Source organism: Pleurodeles waltl, chromosome 2_1, assembly GCF_031143425.1.
Source record: "Pleurodeles waltl isolate 20211129_DDA chromosome 2_1, aPleWal1.hap1.20221129, whole genome shotgun sequence".
Classification (NCBI taxonomy): Eukaryota; Metazoa; Chordata; class Amphibia; order Caudata; family Salamandridae; genus Pleurodeles; species Pleurodeles waltl.
In genome coordinates this window covers 779208680-779232028 of record NC_090438.1, presented here as the reverse complement: position 1 = coordinate 779232028, position 23349 = coordinate 779208680, and positions in this window count along the sequence as shown.

The window sequence follows — 23349 nt, the reverse complement described above, 5'->3', positions numbered from 1 at the left end:
GTGTCTGTGCTGAGTGAGGGGTCCCTAGGGTGGCATAAGACATGCTGCAGCCCTTAGAGACCTTCCCTGGCATCAGGGCCCTTGGTACCAGGGGTACCAGTTACAAGGGACTTACCTAGGTGCCAGGGTTGTGCCAATTGTGGAAACAATGGTACATTTTAGGTGAAAGAACACTGGTGCTGGGGCCTGGTTAGCAGGGCCCCAGCACACTTCTCAGTCAAGTCAGCATCAGTATCAGGCAAAAAGTGGGGGGTAACTGCAACAGGGAGCCATTTCTTTACAGATTTGTTTCTTGTAGATTCAGGGCTGTGCCATGTGTGTAACATGGTCTTGTACCCATACGGCAATTTTTTCTTCTTGCTGATGTTCTGCTTTCAATTATTATTAACAAGTGCCCTGGTCTTCTTTACTATTATTCTTTCTGGACTCATACACTGCAGTATACTTACATCATATGCAGTTTACCGTATTATGTCTGTCGGCCTTCATATGAGTGAGGGATGATACTATACCCATAATTCTACACTTTCTTTCTTTTTTGATTGTGGACATTTTTCTCCATCCAGACTCATCATGGCCGTGTCTACCAACTGCATTACATGACATTTCATGTTTTGGCAACCACATATTCAACTTTTTAGCTCATTCTCGATGCTGGGTACCTCACAGCTTTCCTGGAACATTAGACTATACTCATACTTATGCTATGTCGTCTATTTTATTCATTTTTCCTTTTCACCTTGTTTTGCCTCCTATAAAAGGGCCTTACTCCATGTGTACATATATTGCATGTTCACATCACATCTTGGTGGCTATTTAGTGAGAGACGGTTTCAGGGGCACATTCACTTGGGACATTTTTCACTTATTGTGCCTGTATTTCATTCTTCATGAATTTATTGGTCAACGGCCTCTAACATTCATACAACACAACTTTGTTAGTATACCTGACACATCTCGTTCGGGTCACCCTTGTACGATATCTTTACGTGCATGTCTTGGAGATACGTAGGACCCCCTTTTCCACTTTTTTTATCTACAGTCACATTGTGGTACTACATTATGAGTATCTGTACATGGGTCTTGATTTGGATCATCACAAGAATTAGATTCCCTGTTTTTCGTCCAGATTTTTGATTGTATTCTTTTTCTTGTATGTCCAACCTACAGCCTTGAGAAAGTCATGTTGACGCAACATGTGTTGGCTGTTGTTTCATTGGATTTCTGATACAATGGATGAATAAAACTTCCACCATATACATACGTGTATTTTGAACTTTGATTGATACAGCGTACCAAGGAATGGACAATAAGAACTATTGTGGTGTGCCTTGGTATATAAATATAAAATTGCGACGGGTGCTGGTGCACTCTACGCACCACAGCATTGCCAACGACTCGATTATGAGCCGTAGACAATGCTGTAGGCTGTTTCCTGGTGGGCCAGCAGGTGAAAACGGAGGTTCCGCCCACTGACCCAGCAGGAAACTCGTAATGGGCCCAGCGGGGAGGCTGCCACACTGGAGGCAACGTATCCGGCCGGGTTTTCAGTGGACAGGCTTTTCTGTCTGCCGTTGTCATAATCAGGCCCTTGATTCCCTAGTGAAACCATGAATATCAAAAGTACAAAACCAAAACAAAGTCTGCATACATTTATAAAAGGATCCCATATATGGTTCAAATTAGCTAAATTATCATTCAATTTATAAATCATTTTCTCAAAGTTAGCCACATCGTACATATCTTTAAGCCAAGAATGAAAAGTCGGAGTAACACTGGACCTGTGGTAGAAAGCCATTCAAAGGCATGAGCATACATGGATGGTAGTTCTGAAATATTATGTAAACATGACAAATAGTGTGAAAGACAGACATTAATAATGGAATGTGTTTTCAGATCATTTTCAATCTGAAGCTAGAATGTACAAATGTTAGGACATTCCCACAAAATATGAAGAATATCACAATCTGGAGTCCCAGATCACCAACAAAGATTGTCAGTGCTCATTTTAGCAAAGTTTAATTTAGACGGGGACCACTGCCAACAATGTAGTATTTTGAAGTAATTTAATTTAAGGCGAGAATCCCTAAATATTTTGTTACAACTGTCTAAGATAGTTCCCCACTCCTCTTCTTCAAAATGCATATTCAAGATTGTGGACCACCATGATTTTACATTATTAGAAGTTTCAGTAGAGAATGAAGAATCAATTAGAATGGCATAAATATCTGAGACTGTACCCTTAAAATGCTTCCAAGTAAGAATATAACATGTAATTAGAGAGCGAGATGTTATGTCAGGACTTTATGTCATACTAAGAGCAAGGGCTGAAGTAAGTTGAAGATAACTGTTATAGTATGATGAAGGCAAATTAAATTCCTGTTGTAAACTGGGAAAGGGCTTGATAGAAAGAGATAGTAGAACTACATTCAGTATTCCGTGTATTTTATATTGAATCCAGAGAGGCCAATTGAGTTCATATCCTTTATATAGAATGTCAGCATTAGCCCATAAAGGAGCCTCATAATGGAGACAAGGTTGAGTGTTTGCAAGTTTATGTGCTTTCTGCCAAGCTAATTGTCAAGAATGAATAATAGGATTAGTGGAGTTTATAAACTTCAATCTTCTGGTATAATAAATTGCTAAGTCCAAATCAGATTTAAGGATGAATCATTCCATCATAACCCATAACAGTGTTTTCCTGTGAGTGGGTAGTATGTAAATAGAGTGAGACAATTGTTGTTCAATCCAATAACATTTCATATGAGGAAGACAAATGTCCCCTTTATCTGATAAGGAGTGTAATTTGGAACCACTTACCCAAGGTCTGTCACTGCCCCATACAAAATGAGAAATCATGGATGTTAGTAATTTAAAGATAGATCTCGGAATGTAAAGCGGGATCATTCCGAAAACATAATTACATTTGAGAGTCATATTTATTTTAATAATCTCTATCCTACCCCATAAGGATAAGTTTAAAAGTGCCCATCATTAAACATCTCTTTTAGTTTGGTCGATTATAGGATTCAAATTATCCATAATCATATCTTTAAGGCTGCTGTTAAGGAAAAAACACAAATAATTGAATTTTCAATGCAACCATTTAAATGGAAGGCCATTAATAGCAGCTATTGTAGTAACAGAAGTTAATAGTAAGGCTTCACATTTAATCCAATTAATTGTATAACCAGATAATTAAAAAAAATATATTTAATTAAGAGATTAGAGTGTTTACAAATGATTTTGGGTGCGAGAGGGTCAAAAGTATATAATTTGCGCAGTAAAAGGCTTTAGTTTCCCCAGCAGTAGTATTGATACCCTTAATATCAGCATTAGATCTTAAGGCAATAGCTAAAGGTTCCAGAGCTAATAAAAACAATAATGATGAAAGAGGACATCCACAGTGAAAGTTAAAGTATGATAATGTAAACCCACCAAAGGAGGCAGACACAGTGGGTAAATGATACATACCACTTGTTAATGTAAGAAAGCCTTTACCAAAACCTATCCTTTTCATTGTACGAAATAAATAGTCCCATTCTACCCTATCAAAGGCTTTTTCTGCATCCAGGGAAAGAAGAACATTATGGGGGTTATTCTAACTTTGGAGGAGTGTTAATCCGTCCCAAAAGTGACGGTAAAGTGACGGATATACCATCAGCCGTATTACGAGTTCCATAGGATATAATGGACTCGTAATACGGCTGGTGGTAAAACCGTCACTTTTCCGTCACTTTTGGGACGGATTAACACCTCCTCCAAAGTTAGAATAACCCCCTATCTTCTTTGCACTTCCACAATGAATGTGAAATAGTGCATAGATGATTGGTAGAGAATCGACTTGGGACAAATCCAATTTGAGAGAGATGCATCAAGGATGTGATTGCTTAGCCAAGGTGATGCACCAGCACTTTGGATAAAAATTTTACGTCTGAACTAATCAACAAGATGGGCCTATAACTAGAACATTCTAAGGGGTCTTTGTCTGGTTTATGAATTACCGTAATTCAAGCTCTCAAAAAGTCAGAAGGAAATGCCCCAGACTCAAGGCTTCATTAAATACAGAGACCAATAGTGGGACAGTGTGTATTTTAGTAATTTTATATAATTCAGTCGGAAAACCATCTTCCCTTGGTGATTTACCAGTAGCCATAGAATCAATCACCCTGAATACCTCATCATTGGTAAATTCCCCCTCCAATGTTTGTTTGTGTTCTTAAGTCAATTTAGGAAGATTAAGTTTGGAGAAGAAGGCAGTTTCAGCAATATGATCTGAACAATCAATAGAAGTATAAAAGTTTCATAAAATGTTTGAAATCTAGAAAGAATTTCTTATGGGATTGTAAGAGGGGAACCTTCAGAATTTCTAATGGCATGGATTGTTTTGAAGGATTCTTGTCGTCGTAATTGATATGCTAGTAATCTTCCAGCTTTTCCCCATGTTTGTAATGTCATTGGCGAATACGAAATAAACATTTTCCTGCATAAGAGGCATAAAGTGTATTAAGGTCTAATTTTGCTGACAGCAATTTTTGTGAAAGTGTTGGGCATTGGGGGTCTGGAAATATATTGATCTTGAAGTCAGCCATGAAATTTCCTTTTTTTAATGTAATTCTGGTAGCAGTTGTAAGTTTTTTAGCAAGTGCAGCGTCCTTCAATATCATCCCTTGTAATACAACCGTTGCAGCACCCCAAAGTATGTGTGCAGAAGATACCAAGGGGCATATTTATACTCCGTCAGCGCCGATTGTGCGCCAAAAATTTTGACGCACAATCAGCGCAAACGTTGCCCCGTATTTAAACTTTGACGCCCGAGCCCGCGGATGACAAATTTCCGCCATGTGCGTCATTTTTTGGATGCGGCAACCCGCCTTGCGTTAATTATATGCAAGGTAGGTGTTCCCGTCCCAAAAATGGCTTAAAGGGCCGTGCGTCGTATTTATGCTTTCGGGCAAAAATGACGCACGGCCGGGAGACGGAGCCAGAAAATAACGCACAGCCCGATTTGAGTTAAAAATTAACGCCTGGGTCAGGGCAGGCGTTAAAATGGGGCAAACACACCTGTATGTAATCAGAACACACAGAACAAAAAGCAGAGCAGCAGAGCAGCAACAGGGAGCCATGGAGGTCATTCTAATCCAGCATGCACGCAGACGCAGAGCACAGCAACAACAACAGCAGCTACAACAACACCAGCAGGGACCCCAAAGGCAGCGCATAAGGCAGGAGAGGATATTCCGCTCAAGAACAACCCTTCAGGGCCTCAGGGAACACAACATCATACAGAGGTACCGGTTGAACTAGCAGGCCATTCAGCAGCTGCTGCGAAACATTGAACAGCAGTTGGCCCCCACTTTGGTGACACCCCGCACCATCCCAATAGAAACAAAGCTGCTTGCCGTACTTCATATGCTGGCAAGTGGCTTTTTTTAAACAACTGGTGCCCTGGTTGGCGGAATATCACAACCATCATTCTCTGCCTTTTTGCCCAAAGTACTGGATGCCATCATTCGACTGACACCCGCCACATCTGCTTCCCTAACACACTGCAGAAGCAGCAGGAAACAAAACAGGGGTTCTACGCAATCAGTGGCTTCCCACACGTCCTTGGTGCAATCAACTGCACACATGTACGCATTGTGCCACCTGCTGCAACTGAACACCTCTACCGCAACAGGAAGCACACACATTCCATCAACGTGCAGGCCATTGTCGATCACCAGGGATTGATCACCAACATCGTGGCTAAATATCCTGGGAGTGTCCATGACTCATTCATCTTCCGTCACTGCACCATCAATCAACACTTCCAGGAATGACGGTATGGCAATGGACTACTTGTTGGTAAGTACAAAAACCTACTTATATATACACTTCACAGCAACCCACTAGGACACACAACACATACACCACAACATCAACATGTCAACAGGAACACACTGAGGTTGTGACATCACTAGCCATGTTTCTGAAGTCACCATTGAACCTGTCACACATCGGAAATTACTGTACAGCCTAATGTGAAGACGTCAATGAGTGTGGTTGCCTAAATGTCACCTTGCAAATTGTAAGTGTCCCAATGACCTCTACATTAATACATTGCCTAAGTCTAAAGGTATGGGATGTCCAGGGTACTTTCATATGAACGTGCTAACAACACTTTCAATTTTAACTCTGCATGGAACTATCATCTCACCCCCAGTGAAGACACACGGACACCTGTATCACAAGTCACAATGCTAGGGAGGGCACACTGTACTGAAAATCCCCAAACATATTGCTGACAAACGGTTAGCAGACAAACACTTGTTCAGCCAAGGAAACAACACAATGCAGATGGTATAGCCTACAAGCATAGGATGTCACATTAGTACACAAAAAAGACACAGACAACACAAGACAACTACTGCCAGTAAAGGTCTTTTCAATAGTGCCAGCTACATCAACATGATCCCATTCATTTTCTATTGCAGCTGATCAGGGGTATGGCATCCAGCCATGGATTATTGCACCATTTGGCAACCCGAGTACAGCTGCAGAGCGTGCATACAACGAGGCCCATAGGAGGACACGCAGCATTGCCGAGCGGACCTTCGGCATCCTCAAGTCAAGGTTCCGCTGCCTCGACATCACTGGTGGTAGCCTCCTGTATTCCCCAGAGATGGTCTGTAGGATCATCCTCACATGTGCAATATTGCACAACATTTGTGTCAGAAGAAACATTCCTCTCCTGGAACCAGAGCCACACATGCCTGAAGAGGAGGAAGAGGAGGATGATGGTCTGCAACAGGAGGGGGAACTACAGAACACAGCTTCTGGTATACGCAGGCGGCAACAGATTGTAAATAATTTCTTCTGAATATGCTCACCTTCACCACTTTCGTTAACTATTTTAAATAAACACCTATTATAATCACCATATCATGGTCTGGCTATTCCTTTTTTACACAGCTTCATCTCTACTTATCAGAATAAGAGTGTTGCCTCATGGAGCATTGCTGACATACTGAGTAGGACACGGAACATCCCAGAGCTTATGTGATGTCTAACATACAATGGTCACATACACACACACTCTTATATCATGTACATATCTCCTTTGAAGGCCTATAGCAGAGGACCACAACTATTTCACACATACATGTTGAAAGCAAGGTCCAACACAGCATGGTGGTCTATGGTTTCTCACTTCATTCATTCATTATTCCCTCAGGATGGGCAGAGTATGATGCAATCATGGTCACTGTGCAGATTTCTCTAACTACATAATATCTGGACAGTTGTATTGAGAAGCTACATTATTTGACAGTAGGGACATTCCAATTATCTACTGCGCAGTTGATATGTCACATTACCCAGAGACAGATTTGTGGTGTAAGTGCTATTTATTGAAAAGTGCTGTAGTGCTATATGTACATTGTCCATTTCTGTGAGTCCATTATAGTGACATTTTAAATTGGGATCCAACACAAGGGTTTACCAAAATGCTTTTGTCATGCTGGGGTTGCTGTTTCAGACAGTGCAGAGGGACAGGATTTGGCAATGAGTAGGAGAGAGACAATCACTGGGCTGGATGACAAGATATACAGTGGTTTGCAGAACAGGGCTTGAGTACAAATGTTGCAAGACTGGCAAGTTACAAAGCGCAGGAACTTGGTAAATGTCGGCCATGTGGCAGGGACTAGTGCTTCCGGGTACTTTTCCTTGTGAATGTGATCTGTTCCATGTCTTCTTCTTCTGATGTGTGTGTTGCCTGCTTTGTCCTTGTTGTTGTTGGTTGTGAAGGGGCAACACACACCTCAGTGTTAGAAGACATGGAGTCAGACATCCCGGTCGCTGCTCCCTGTGAAGGTCTTAAGGGCAGTACTGCAGCAAGGAGGATCTGCTGGTTCTTGAGAATAGCAGCCACACCACGATGGTAGGCAGCCAGGTCGGCCCTGAGGGAGTCATGATTGCATTCGTGCATGCAGTGGAAGCTTTGGGGTGCGAGGTGTTGTGGCAACTCCCTTACTGCAGTGGTGAATTCCTTGACAGTTTCTTGTAGTCCTTGCAGTATGGATGTTAGGGCTTGCATAGCTGCTGCCTGATATGCAGATGACATCATGCACAAATACACCCCCTCAAGGCTGGCTGCCATATTTTGCATCCCCACCGCACCTCCTTGGCCAGCTCCAGCTGTACCCCAACTACAGTTCTCTCAAAGCTGGTGCCAGTGTCGTCTGAGTCCTCAGCTGTATTGGAGCTGGCAGGTCTTGCAATTGGGGTGGTGGGTGGATCCTCTGCGATGGCTGCTTGTTCTGTGCTCCTCCTTGTGACTGAAGGTGGGGTCTGGAGGGTTTCAAGGACCTTTTGGATGGTCTCCTGGGGAATGTTTATCGGCTCGTCATCCATGTCATCAGGGAAATCTGGGACAGGCATATCGGCAGGAGATCCATCTTCCTCTGCAATGAAACAGGGTACAATTAGTGTGTCTGTGTTGTGACAATTTTGACATGACGTGCCTGCCTTTTGATGAATTCACTTTGTGATCTTGTTTTGTATTAATATCTGCAGACCTTCAGATGGGCATTCTTCCAGGCCTATGGCCCACCTGCGTGTTACATGTATGTTATTGAGTTATCAGACTTGTCAGCCTCATTGCCTCTAGGTGTTGCTTTATGCCAAATAGAGAATTGCCACCTTTTTGTCCTACTCAACCCTCTGTGTATATCCATTCTCATGGTGAGACCTTTCACTGGCTGTGGGTGTTCTGATGGCCCTGGCAGCACACTTAACTATCAGGACCTGCCCCAATCCCTGATCTTTCACATCGACTTAATTGTAATTGACATGTAGCATATCCTATGCATGGCAATGTTATGATGTGATATGAATGTTATCACTGTTAATGTGTCCTGCTGATGTTGGGTAATGTGTGGTACATTGGATTGCCCTGATAATCGTATCAGTGTCCTATTTCCCCCTCTGACTGTGCAGGTGTATTTCAGTGACCAGTTACATGTGTCCCCTCCTCAATGCTGTTGTCTGAGTAGTATGACATTTGTGATGTTGCCTTGTTACCCAGGCACAGGATGGACCCTGACATATGCAGCATGGGTGTGTCCTTAGTGCTGTGTTGCTCCTATTGTTGTTTACATTGGCTGATGTTTGCGGCAACTATGGGCATTGACATTTGAGTGTACTTGGGCCTTTGTCTTGTTTCTGGAGATTGTTGCAGTTGTCATCCTCACCCCCTAATTTAGGTATGTATGTTCCATGGGGAGGTTACTGCCATTGGCTACTTGAGCTGCACACAGATCAGAGGTGGTAGTTGCAACTGTTGTTGCAGTTACATTGCAGTTGTCGGTTTGGCTAGAGGATTGCTAATAGGGCCCTAGTTAATGTAGGAGGTATGTTGGCTGATGAGTGCCAGGATGTCAGTTTGACATAGTGGCCTTCCCTCCTGTCGTGGCTTTCCCTTTGCTCCATCGTTGGCATGACAGCATGCCCCCATGGGACTGTTGTTGGTGTAGTGTAATGGTGTGCCCCAGCTTATGTTTGTGCAGGCCATGCCCCCCTGCCGTGCCCCTTTACCCATGCCACTCCATGTATATGATGACTTACATGCAATGTGTAGTAGGTATTCCCCCCCGTTGCAGCTGACATTATTGCACTATAATTCCCCATGCGACTTACCCTGCATGTGCGTAGTCTCGTGGTAGTCTGCGCTGTCCTGTCCTTGAATCCCTGTGACGATCTCCTCAGGGATGACGGCTGCAACCATCTCCTCCATGTGGTCCAGGGCCTCCTGGTGTGCTGGACTCCCCCCTCCAGTCTGCAGTGCTGCCATCCTGTTCCTGGCCATCTTTTCCTTGGTCCTGCGTTTGCAGTCATGCCAGCGTTTCTTGCACTCGATGACTGTTCTGCGTACTTCTGCCACACTGTTAATCTTGTCAACAATTTGCTGCCATATAGCCTCTCTCCTACTGATTGGCAACTTTGGGGTGACAAACAGTTGGTGCTGGTGTTCCGTCACCTCTTTAACCAGGATTTAATGCTCCTCTGCACTGAAGCGACACTTTCTTTTCTTCTTATAAGTGTCCTGGTTCTTGTGTGGATCCTCCTGGCTGGTTCCTGGTCTGCTGTCATCTTCCTGGGGTCTGTAGTGGCATCTGGGATCCATTTTGGCTCTCATCTGGTGAACTGGCAGTGTTCGCGTTTTTTTTTAATGCTATTGCGTCAAAAAACGGCACATATCCGGTTTGCGGTGTCGTAAATCGACCCACAGTCATTTCTGCCGCGTTAACGTTGTTTTCCTTTACGACTTGACGCCGCAGTGTGCGTCAAAAATAATGACTCCCACCTGTTGTTTGCGCCGCCGTGCGTCAAAGTATAAATATGACGCCCGCACGGCGCACCAAAATGGCGTTAGCCGGCGGTAAATTTTTTGACGCAAAACTGCGCCTGCGCAGTTTTGCGTCAAAAAGTATAAATATGGGCCCAAGTGTTTCTATTGTGGAGTTTCAAATGAAGAGATGCTCAGTCTTCATGGAGATTTTGGGGATCATGAGAGTCCCTTGTCAATACTGATATCGATAAGGTCATGATCTGATGTACTTCAGTGAACAATTTTCGCATCTGTTACTAATTGTAACAGTAGCAGAGGTCAAGAAATAGTCAATTCTTGTCCCAATGGAATGAGGGCAAGAAGTAAAAGTATAATCCCTTTCAGATGGGTGTAATAGTCTCCACATTTCTTGTAAAGAGTAATCATTAATGAAATCTTTTAGTATTTATCTATCCTTATTATGATGTGTATCTGGTTTACCAGATCTATTAATGAATGGGTCAATAGTGACATTCCAATTTCCTCCAAGCAACACATGTATTTCGAAATATTGCAAATAATCTATTGAGTAGGGATAAGAAGGTGAGTTTAGAATCTCTAGGGGCATATATTGATCCCATTATTAAAAACGTGTTGCAAATTTAGAGTTTGAAAAAAATATAACAACCTCTGTTACCTTTCAATATTTGTACTATTTTGTAAGGTAGATGTTTATTAAATAGAGTAGCAACTTCACATTTCCCAGATGGTGGAAGTGTTTCATAAAACGTTTTGTGGGAAATACTTACATGAATTACCTGACCTACCCAATCATGTTTCAGATTTTCACTTTCTAAAAATGTAGTCCGGGTTTCTTGCAATAAAGCTATATCTGGTTGAGTGTGACCAATATAAGTCAATATCTTCTTTCGTTTAACAAAATGGGTCAATCCATGTATGTTTAGGGAGACAATTTTCAATGGTTTCGATTGAGGAGTGCATGAGAAAAAATAATGAGTTATGAACAATTAGAAATTGGGAAAACATAAATGGATGGACACTTATTAGAATGCTAATATGAATGTGAAAGAAATTTGGAACAGTAAAAGAGAGCGTGTAAGGCAGTGTAAGAGGAAGGAGTACAAGACTATATATATATATATATATATATATATATATAGATATTATAACAATAAAGCATGGAGAGAACAAAACAATTTACAAAAAAAGGTGAAAATTAAAATAAAAAGACCAATATTTTAATCCAGTCAAGAGGAGCAACATTATATGGAGAGAGAAGAAAGAAAAAAAAAGACATCAAAGAAGAGCATGATCAATCATTACATCCTTGGCGATCTCTGTTTATCTCTTTGGTGCAAATCCTTCCCAGTTTTAAATGTACTACCAGAAAACCATTTACGAAGCACAGTTTCCCAACCACCGGGATCGTGTGAGTCTCGAGGGAGATCATTGCTGAATCCCACGTCATTGGAGAGGACAGACTCATGTTCTATTCCTGAATCGTCTTCTTCAAAATTGTTAAAAAAGACTCCAATTCATGAGGGTCAAAATATTCCTTAGTCTGTCCTTGATATGTTACAAGCATAGTCGCAGGTTCTAGAAGACCATATTTGATGTCCCTTTCCTTTAACCTAGGACGTAAAGCCAAGAATTGTTTCCTTTTCAAATTGGTGGGGGCAGAAAAATCAGCAGTGATGATTTGTTCTCCATCATGATTATATGGACCATGTTTCCTTGCAGCCATTATGATTTGACGAGTCTGCTGATGTTGAGGACAACAAGTCAGTATATGACAAGGTTGGGAGGTGCAAGCAGAGTTCCTAGAACGCACACAGTGTGCATGTTGAAATCCGAGTTGTGGAGAGAAAGTAAGCTTTGTCAGGTTGGGAATTAGATTAGTGAGCAATTGCATCATATCATCCTCCAACTGTTCTGGAAGACCAATAACTCTAATGTTGTCTCTTCTACTGCAGTCTTCCAAAGCAATCGACTTTTGCTGAAGATACCATATATCATGATCATGATCAGTTATTATATCAAGTTGGTATTTAACTTCAGTTAGTCGACCTTATACTAGTGACATGCTTGAATGAGCTTGAGCAACTTTAATCCTAAAAGAGTGCACTTCCTGAGTGTTTGCTGATACTGAATTGTTAACCAAAGATATTGAATTTTTAATGTTGCAGGAGTTCTCTAACTAAAGTATGTAGTGCTGTCACTGGACTATCTGGGGAGGTTGCCATATTGGGATGAAGGGCCATGCTAGATGGATCTGTCATTAGGGCCTCGCTGTATGAAAGATATCTGATATGTTTAAACTTCAACATAGAGATATAATTGGCCTCATGCAAAACACAGAGTTGTCTCACTTATATTGGAACCATGCCAGAAGCTGGCCTGTCGTCTGAGTGAAATACATATAATGCTGCAAGGAAAGCCATTTAAGAAGTGAGTATCTTCACCAACTCAATGAGCTGAGAGGCAGGATGAGTTTCAGATAAACATTTCTCCCCTCAAAGCAAATTTTCCACCATTCCCCCATGTTATGGCAACAAAGATTTCCATTCACTAGGAACTAGGAGGCAACGTGGTTTCCAAGGAGACTCCTCTCCTCATAAAACAATATTCCACCAGTCCTCCAGCTACGCAAACAACAACTCCAGGCAACTTTAATTTTACAATGAGCAGCAAAAGTCATGTGTGAGGAACAATCAAAAGGCCATAAATTGCAGAGTTTTTTCAGAGGGGGTTGCAGAAAGATAAACCTTAATTCTTTTGTCTTTAAAAGGGGGAGCGGGGAAGAATCAATTTTAAGGAAAAGTCCCCAAAGGAAACCAAGAATCGTGAAGTGAGGATCTTTAAGCAGGCGTACTCCTTCACACATGCAATACATGTGCAACAAACACAGGGAGGAGTGCTTGGTCCTGAGCAGTTCAAAACAATGGAGCAAAATTCTATGGGCTCACTCCGATACTTTAAACACGTGAACCACAGTACCTTGAAGATCATTCCACACATTGCATAGAAAGACTCCAATACCAATGTTCAGAAAGACATGTAGAAACGCAGATAGAGATCTGCGAGGTAGCGTGCACTTTGTTTTCTCCCGGGTGTGATGCAGCGTAAATGTGAACTCAGGATTCCATTGTTAAAAGAACATTTACCAAAAATAAACAGAATATTCCATGGGTGCCAGTAGTGCTCCAATCGTCGTATTTCTCATTGGAAAACGATTATATGCTAGTTTCCAGCAGCAAACTGCTCTGCCCGCAGCTCCTTCCACAAAGCCTCACAGAGCAGCCACCGTTACTCTCAGCAGCAAGCTTCACTCCCTATGGTTGGGTTCTCTGGACCTAATAACAAGAATATTTTGCTGCAGCAGCAGGCAAGCATCTCTGCTTCTGACAAGGTCACTCTAGCGCCTTAGGTTGGATGCTTCCTTTCAGCTCATAGCAGAAGAGCAAGTGTAATGTGTGCTTGAAAACCCATCAGCTCATGGCTGGTGTAACTAAGCTGTTGCCATTTCTCTGTGCCTAACTTTATCCTATGTGAAATGTGTGTAGAGCTGCACCACTGTCCTGGCACCAGTGAAGGATGAGGATTTGAGGACTGGGTCATAATTCCTGGTAGTAGTACAGCTGTGTTGCTCCTTATGAGGCGGGGAGGGGGGTGGCTTCCTATGTTGGCTTTGCTCAGGGGCGCAGAGATGAAAGGGGAGTAGATCAGGTAAACAAGCTACACTGACTTGATGGGCTGGCGTCTGCGGCAAGAACACATATGGTTGTACACAGTGTCTTCTACCAGACAGATTTTTCTTCAAACACTATATTATACACTGACAACCATTCACATGTGCAAGCTTGTCTTGTATGTTTTTGCCATCGGCTACAAGTTAGCAATGAGTTAGGTGCTAGCTGTTGAACCAGCGCTAGGCCATTCACCTCCAATCATTTATCTTGTGGATCTTTTCTTTGTCGGTATGAGAAGTGAAGGGAGTTTGTATTAGGCAAACAATTATAAGATAACAAGAGAATAACCAAACCTCCTAAAGACATTTAGGCGAATCATCATGAGGCAAACCAGAAGTTCAGTTACAGCAGTACAGAAAATTAGCATTAAAATATGGTGTTCAGAGAAGTCTCCAGTCCTCTCTCCTAAACACGAGTAATGTCTAAAGTCATCTAATTTAGAATCTAAATCAACCAAGAGTAATTAATAAAGAAAAATATTAAAGTCTCAAAGTCTGGAAAATGCTGAAAAAGGAGAAAAATATATATATATATATATGCACATGCATATACAGGAAAGTGTCAACGCTTCAGAAGCTCGGTCAAGAGTCTTCTAAAGAGAGTTATGTGTTAGAGTAAGCCGCAGACAGCAAAGAGTAAAAATAAGAAAGACAAGTGGGAAGTATTGAGGTCTGCACTTCTCAAAGTCCACAAGATTAGTGGCCCATATCAAGCTGTAAGAAGACTAATTAATACCCTACAAATCCTCTAAGTAATTCCCCTCATTCACACCATCAGAGGTTCTTTTGTCCTCTCTATTCTTATGTTGTAAGCTGCAACATTTGCAGGTTCTCCCAGAGAAGTCCTGGGAACGATGTTGGTCTTGGGTATCTGCAACTCCTCAAAACCTTGCTGAATGAGGACTGTCATTTTACGATCTGACTCTCCATGCTCTTCGTCACGGTCCTCTTCCCAGGTTCTCTATCGCTAATACAGCGTAACATCTATTCTAAAGCTAACAATTTGGGTGAACGCACCTGCAAAGGAAAAACACAAAGCAGAATTGTAAAACAATATTTCATGCCGAAGGAAATTCAGGACTAGTCCTGTCAAGTTTAAATGTATAATTCAATGGTGCTCATCTAATAGGTACCTTTTGGACACATATAACTACAAATAAATGAAAATGCCAGTACATAAACTCAAATTAAATTCATACTACAGTTTAGTTAAATGCAATGTAACTTGGAATACATGAAAAGAAATGCAACTACGAACTACATTATAATCTGCAAGTGTGAAAACATTAGTACACACATTTACACATATCCTTCTCGTTTCTGACGTAAATACATTTCAACAGAAAAAGGATGATCTTATCAGATCCTTGACAACTATATTTCTTTTAATAAGGTTAAGGACCACAGAATATGTGAATTTCTAGTTCTATAGTGAATGCACTTCAGTACTGGGTTCAAGTGCAGCACTTTTCATTAATAATGTTAGAACACACAAATACGTAGTGCTAATGACACACATATTTTGTGTATTGATGAAGTTTAAGGGTAGAGCCAAAATTACTCTGTTCCAATCCTCCCCGTGATGGTGAATCAAGCCATCACATCAAGATATAGATCACTAATCAGTTGGACCGGTGAAAACCTCAGAGGTTTATTCTTGAATGCTCGTCTGGACTCCAGATGCTTCATTCCATCATATTATATGCTTTGTCAATCTTCAAGTTCTATGTCTGCTCTTTTCCTCTTTATCCCCTCCCTTCACCTCTACTCCTTTGTATCCCTTATAAAGTCCAAACAAAAATAATCCACATAGATAAATTATCAAAAGGCATCTCAAGATACCTCCAACAAGTCCATTCCCTTGATTTCCAAACCATCTACCTATAGCAGAAAATCCATTCGCTATTGATTCGTGTCCACCTGCTGTTTACAATCCCTTCACACCAGTAATTTTCTTAATGTAGTTTTTCAAGTCCTTACTGCTATCAGAAATGTAAGTACAGGACTGCTGAAATTTTAGCATCCTGCAGACTCTGCCCTCCTTTGGAGAACATCTAATGCAAGTCTGTTTTGGAAAACCATAGATCTTAGATCTAATTGCTACCAACTCAGCATCTATTGCTCTGGTATATTCGATATTCTGTATGTGTGAAATGTATATGAGTCTGCGATGACTGCTGGAAAGGTGACCTATGAGTAAAATATTTCTGTTCTGTATGTGTTGTGAGCTTCAACGGCGCACATAACTTGTCCACCCTCATTGGTTAATCCATTAGCTAAGAAAAACTGCATGATGGGTTGTCTACAGTTTTCTGGGATATTTACAAGCTATGACACATCACAGGATAGAGATCAGAGTTGGGAACACCACCGGGGGAATTCTTTTAAGGTTCAAGCTTGAACTACCTATGCCCTAGATAAGTATTCCCTAATTCCCTAATGAGCTGAAGAGGCCTTTTTCCCAACACCACTGACGTCTCTGTATAATGGTGCTTACAGTACCTTCAGCGTGTGTGAGAAAGACATACTCAGGAGACCTGTAGAATTAGTTCCTTACCAACATTGGTGGTGTCATGTCATAGTTCTCTCGCTGTGGGAATGAGACTTCTGGATTCGAGCGGCAGCACCACCACTTGTGGGTGACTGAGTCAATCCAACACTGTTTGGAAGCAGATCGGCCTTACCCTTTTGGATAACTAGCAGCACCTCACCCAAACATAGACTGTGGCAGCCTGATGCATGACACACTGTAACTCTTCAGAGATGTTGTGGTTGGCAGATCTTACTCCTTTCCCTTGTTAGGAAAAGTCTCACACACACGTAGGCAGAAAAAGGAGATGCAGGACAGTTTTCAATGCATTTATTGAAAAAACTGCAATCTACAATAAAATATATGGGCTACAGATATTAGGAAGATGAGACAGAGCACAATCAGGAATTACCACAAATGAAAAGGAAATAAACAACCCTAGCAGATTGGAATAAACATGTGCATAGGAATCCTACTCAAACACCTAGCTTTTAAGCAAGAGCATGGTGGCTATAGCCCAAATTTGCCCGTACTTAGTCCATGAAAGGAACACCTATTACCTGAAAACAGGGGTCTGCCCACAGTCTCCCTGGTTGGCTGCAGTGACAGGGCTGAGGGCAGCAAAGTGAAATGGCATTCATAATGGATGGATCTCCTGGCTGGAATGACCCCTCTAATCTTTGTCCTGTGTGATGTTTTTATAATAAAACATGTTTGTGTTCTGAGAAACAAGCCTGATGTGATCATGTGTCTGAAGGTTGGGCTGTCTGAGCACGCTTGTGGCCGCAATACTAGATAGATTATCATGTATCACAATGGGCAATCTCGAGCAGAAGTAACCTGTGAACGTGTTGTGCACTGAAGGCAATAACAATGCATTCAAAGAATTGCAGCTGATTAGGGAAAATAAAACATCCCGCTAAAAGCAGTCTGTGCTAAAATGAATTAAAAAGAATGAATGAAAATAGAGCATGTATCAGGGTAAAAGTGCATGGGATACAGGCCTAAGCTAAAATACATGTGCCCAAGCAAGGCCCTAAATGAACCCACAACAATACCATATGTTGGAGAAATATGGTGATACGTTATACCCTCTGCAGTAGATGCAAGCAATTGCATACACACATAACAATCCTTAGCATCCATAGTATCAACATACTCATAGAGCAATTTATAATAAACATTCAGTGAATAGTCTCCTCTAGATATGTCTACATGTAAGTCTTTTTCATCAAATGAAGACAAATATTGTAAGTGGTGCTTTCGGAACACCTGTAGGCCTAATTCTCCCTACAAGAGAATGTGTGGGTAAGCTCAACTCTACAAGCAAAGCAATTAATACTATAGTTGTTACAACCAACATGCCTGCAAATACATATCTAAGTCTACCACTATTTTTACCAGCCTCTATGACTTCTCTGAAGTCAGACCGTTTGATGAAATGTAGCAGCAGCAAAGTCCTCTCCTTTGATTCCTACTTGTGCAGGAGAGGCAAAACGATGTCCATGGAATTAAATGATGTTGTTTTCAAGGTCTTCGTGAGTCTTCCTTAGCCCTGCTCCATGTTATTCTACTCAACACTGTTACAGCAGTCTCTGGCCTGGGTACTCATCTTTTCTTCCCTAATGAATCTGTTTAAATGTCTCTAATAAATGCACAGCACTAATGATCACATCCAGGTTAAAGTATCCCAGTTTATTTAGTGGCAATATAATTCAAAAAATCAGTTCAGCCACAAAGTTCAGTTCAAGGAGGCTCAGTTGGATTTGAATGGTTATAACAAAATTTCCACAATTCTCATTCCCAGTCATTGGTAGCAAGATATGTTCAATCAGGCGAGGAGTACCTCTGACAGGGTACTCTTGCTGTGTTTGATCTCCGAACTACTGGTCCTTCATCATCACTGCCACTTAGGCCATATTTCTCAGTACTGTCCAACACAGTATGTGGTATTTGCACTTCAGGCAAGCTCTGTCCTCTTGGCCACTGGTCTCTACTCACTTTACTGCAACACTATGCTCTTCGCAAGGATCTGAATTTGATGCAGTCAGTACTTCAGGATGAAACCCTCTAGTTCCGACTTCAACTGTTGAGGCACTCAGATCACCCCCCAGGCCAAATTTGTGATATCCAAACTCCTGCTGATCCCCAACAGTTTGACTAACCTGCTCCCTTTGTCTCACTGTTAACACCAGTGCATCAGGGAGATGTGCTTTTACATCATCAAGGGGACAAGGGACTCTGCGAGTATGTGCGGCGTGCATCCAGTTGTGGAGACCTGCACACTTCACAGCTGTTGTAGTGACCAAGATGAATTGGTAGGGTCTTCTCCACAGAGGCTCCAAGCACGTTTTACACATGTAGTTCTTCACCATAATCCATTGCCAGGACTAAGGTCATGGCACTGCTCCCGTCAAGCCAGCGCTGCCGCTCCACTCTGATGCGACACAAGGCATATCACATCAGCCAGTCCTTTGCAGTGATCAAGAAGCATGTCATCTGTAATGTTCACAAGAGCATTTGCAGGCACAGATGGCAGTCTCATAGCTCTTCCCATGATGATCTCATGAGGAAGCAATCCTGTCCTTCTATCGGAGTACTGCGAAGACTCATCAACACAAGGGGAAACACATCAGGCCATTTCAAAGAAGTGTCCTATTGACTTGATCCACGCTACCTGAAGCCTCAGGTTGATAACGGCAATTCATCCTCTGCTCCACTTGCAATGCAGCACAAAATAATCTCAGAACCTCATTGTTAAACTGGGTCCCTCGGTCTGACTTCAGAGAAGTTGAGAACTTGAATCTGGGTATGAGCTCTGTCAAGAACAACTTAGCTACTGTGAGACTGTTATTCCTCCAAGTCTGGTAGGATTTCACCCAACACAATTACATACACACAATCACCAGGTAATATCTAGGCCCATTACACACAGGCTTCTCAATGAAGTCGAAATGCAACCTGTTGAATGGACCTCCTGATCTCCCTATCTGACTCGATGTCAGTGCAGTTGTTTTACCTACATTTATCTGCTGACACACAACACACCTGTGACTTAATACTTAAGCCATCAGTCTGAACCTAGGATTAAACCAGGTCTGCCAAAAGAGAGACACCCTACCATCCCTTCCTTCATGAGCAGGTCCATGATAATGTCCTGTATTGGGGATCACAAACTGTCTGGCAATGCAGGTCTTCCCTCTCCTGAAAACCAAATGTTACCCTTGTCTTTTTTTTAACACAACCTGCTCTAACCAAACCTTTCTGTTCTGCTTTGGACACTTCCTCCTGCAGTCTCTTAAGTAGCTCCCATGTATCTGCTGCAACTAGCAAAATGTTGAAATTGGTCTCATCTGTTCCCTCATTTTGATATTCACCTTTAAAAGTACAAACATTTAAGGCACAATATCAGGGGATCTCATCAGCATACCTATTTCCTACTGTTACATAATCATCTCCTTTGTGGTGTGCTGAGCACTTCACAACCGTGATCGGAGCGGGTAACAAATGCCTTTAACAATTATGTACAATTTCTCCATTTCTTATTGGGGACCCTGAAAAGGTCATAAACTCCTGTTGTGACCATAACTGTCCAAAGGTATGGATGACACTAAAACTATACTAACAAGTGAAAATATTTACTTTCAGCTGGTCTGAAACACACCATGCTCTAGTAAGAGCAATCAATTCATCCACTTGTGCAGAAAACACTCCTTGAAGCCAGGAAGTTTCAACCACACCTGAGACAGTACAGACTGCACAGGCTGCTCTCAGGCTTCCCTCTCACAAACAGGAGCCTTCAACAGGAGCTGTCTACATAATTTGATTCAGATAGTGGCACATCGTTTACGTCGTGTCTTGGCTTGGTACTCAGTTCAGTAACATCGAGAGAGTCATGCTCAACGTCCCCTTCAATAACATCATTTCCAGAAACAGGCAACAAGTTAGTAGGATATAAGGTAGTATATCTTTTAACCCCTACGGTGCCCTGGACGAGGTGATCTCGTCCAAGGCACCGGTTCCAGGGTGCCTTGGACGAGATCACCTCGTCCTGCACCCGGGAACTGGAGGGAGTGCTAGCGCTCCCCCCATGTGCTCCCCACCCTCCCCCCCAAGGCAGGGATGGAAGGGGAAGCCCTTCCCCTTCCACCCCGACCCTCCCACCCCCCCCTGTGACGTCAGCGCGCATCACGCTCTGACAATCACAGAGGGCCTCCTCCCATCGAAAGAGAAATGCAAAGCATTTCTCTTTCGATCACATGGGGGAGGCCCAGAGAGGCTTCAAAGGGAAGGAAAAAAATGTCCTTCCCTTTGAAGTCTCTCTGAGCGTTTGTCAGCCGGATTGCTTGCAATCCGCCTTTTGAAACGCCCACTAGACACCAGGGATTTTCTTTTTTTGTGTGAAATTGCCATGAGGGAGCGACCCCTTGGGCAAGGGTCGCTCCCGGGGGGGCATTTTTTTGGAAGGCCTTTTCTGCCCCCCCACCCCCCGGGGGCAGATAAGCCTATCATTAGAAACCTCTAGGCGTCATTATTTTTTTTTTCTTTTTGTTTTGTTTTGTTTTTTTGGAGGTGGGGAGCGACCCCTTAGGCAAGGGTTGCTCCCCTAGGGGGCAAATTATATTTAGGCCATTTCTGCCTCCCTTGGGGGCAGATTGGCCTATTTTTATGAGGCCAATCTGCCCCCAAGGGGGACAGGAACCACTAGACACCAGGGAGTTTTTGTTTTTAACGTGAATTTCACGCAAGGGGAGCGACCCCTTAGGCAAGGGTTGCTCCCCTGGGGGAAAAATTTATTTTAGGCCATATCTGCCCCCCCGGGGGGGGAAGATCAGCCTATTTTGATTAGGCCTATCTGCCCCCAAGGGGGGCAGAAACCACTAGGCACCGGGGATTTTTTATTTATTTTTTGTTTTACAGATGGGGAGCGACCCCTTGGACAATGGTCGCTCCACTGGAGGTAAAAATTGTAATGAGGCCATTTCTGCCCCCTTTGGGGGCAGATCGGCCGATTTTTGCTACACCAATCTGCCCCCAAGGGGGTCAGAAACCACTAGGCGCCAGGGCAATTTTTTGTTTTGTGTTTTTTTTTTGTTTGTTTGTTTTTTTAGAGATGGGGAGCGACCCATTAGGCAAGGGTCTCTCCCCTGGGGGACAAATTGTATTTAGACCATTTCTGCCCCCCTTGGGGGCAGATCGGCCGATTTTAGGTCATTCTGCCCCCAAGGGGGCAGAAACCATTAGGCACCAGGGATTTTTTTTCCCGCCAATGTCACGCAAGGGGAGCGACCCCGTAGGCAAGGTTCACTCCCGGGGGGGTTGGGGGGGCAGAAACCTCTAGGCGCCAGGGTAATTTTTTTTTTGGTCTTTTTTTGTTTTTTTAGAGATGGGGAGCGACCCATTAGGCAAGGGTCGCTCCTGGGAGGGGGGGGCAAATTTATTTTAGGCCATTTATGCCCCCCCTGGGGGCAGATCGGCCTATTGTTATTAGGCCGCTCTGCCCCCAGGGGGAGCAGAAACCTGTAGGCGCCAGGGCAATTTTTTTTGTGTGTGTTTTTTTTTTTTATTTTAATTTTTTTTTTAGAGATGGGGAGCGACCCATTAGGCAAGGGTCGCTCCCATGGGGGGCAAATTGTATTTAGACCATTTCTGCCCCCCTTGGGGGCAGATCGGCCGATTTTAGGTCAATCTGCCCCAAAGGGGGCAGAAACCACTAGGCCCTGGGGATTTTTTTTTTTTTGCCAATATCACGCAAGGGGAGCGACCCCGTAGGCAAGGGTCGCTCTCGGGGAGGGTTTAGGGGGCAAATTTATTTTAGCCCATTTCTGCACCCCCCCCCCCCGGGGCCGGCTGAGCTAGAGGCCAAAATCCACAGGTAGGCACTTTGCAAAAAACACCTCTGTTTTCTGTAAAAAAAAATTGATGTGTCCACGTTGTGTTTTGGGCCATTTCCTTTTGTGGGCGCTAGGCCTACCCACACAAGTGAGGTACCATTTTTATCGGGAGACTTGGTGGAACGCTGGGTGGAAGGAAATTTGTGGCCCCTCTCAGATTCCAGAACTTTATGTCACCGAAATGAGAGGAAAAAGTGTTTTTTGGGCCAAATTTTAATGTTTGCAAAGGATTCTGGGTAACAGAACCTGTTCAGAGCCCCACAAGTCACCCCATCTTTGATTCCCCTAGGTTTCTAGTTTTCAAAAATGCGCTGGTTTGCTACGTTTCCCCAGGTGCCGGCTGAGCTAGAGGCCAAAATCCACAGGTAGGCACTGTTTTCTTTGAAAAAATGTGATGTGTCTACGTTGTGTTTTGGGCCATCTCCTTTCGTGGGTGCTAGGCCTACCCACACAAGTGAGGTACCATTTTTATCGGGAGACTTGGGGGAACGCTGGGTGGAAGGAAATTTGTGGCTCCTCTCAGATTCCAGAACTTTCTGTCACCGAAATGTGAGGAAAATGTGTTTTTTTATCCAAATTTTGAAGTTTGCAAAGGATTCTGGGTAACAGAACATGGTCAGAGCCCTACAAGTCACCCCATCTTGGATTCCCCTAGGTCTCTAGTTTTAAAAAATGCACAGGTTTGGTAGGTTTCCCTAGGTGCCGGCTGAGCTAGAGGCCAAAATCTACAGGTAGGCACCTTGCAAAAAACACCTCTGTTTTCTTTCAAAAAATGTGATGTGTCCATGTTGTGTTTTGGGGCATTTCCTGTAACGGGCGCTAGGCCTACCCACACAAGTGGGGTATCA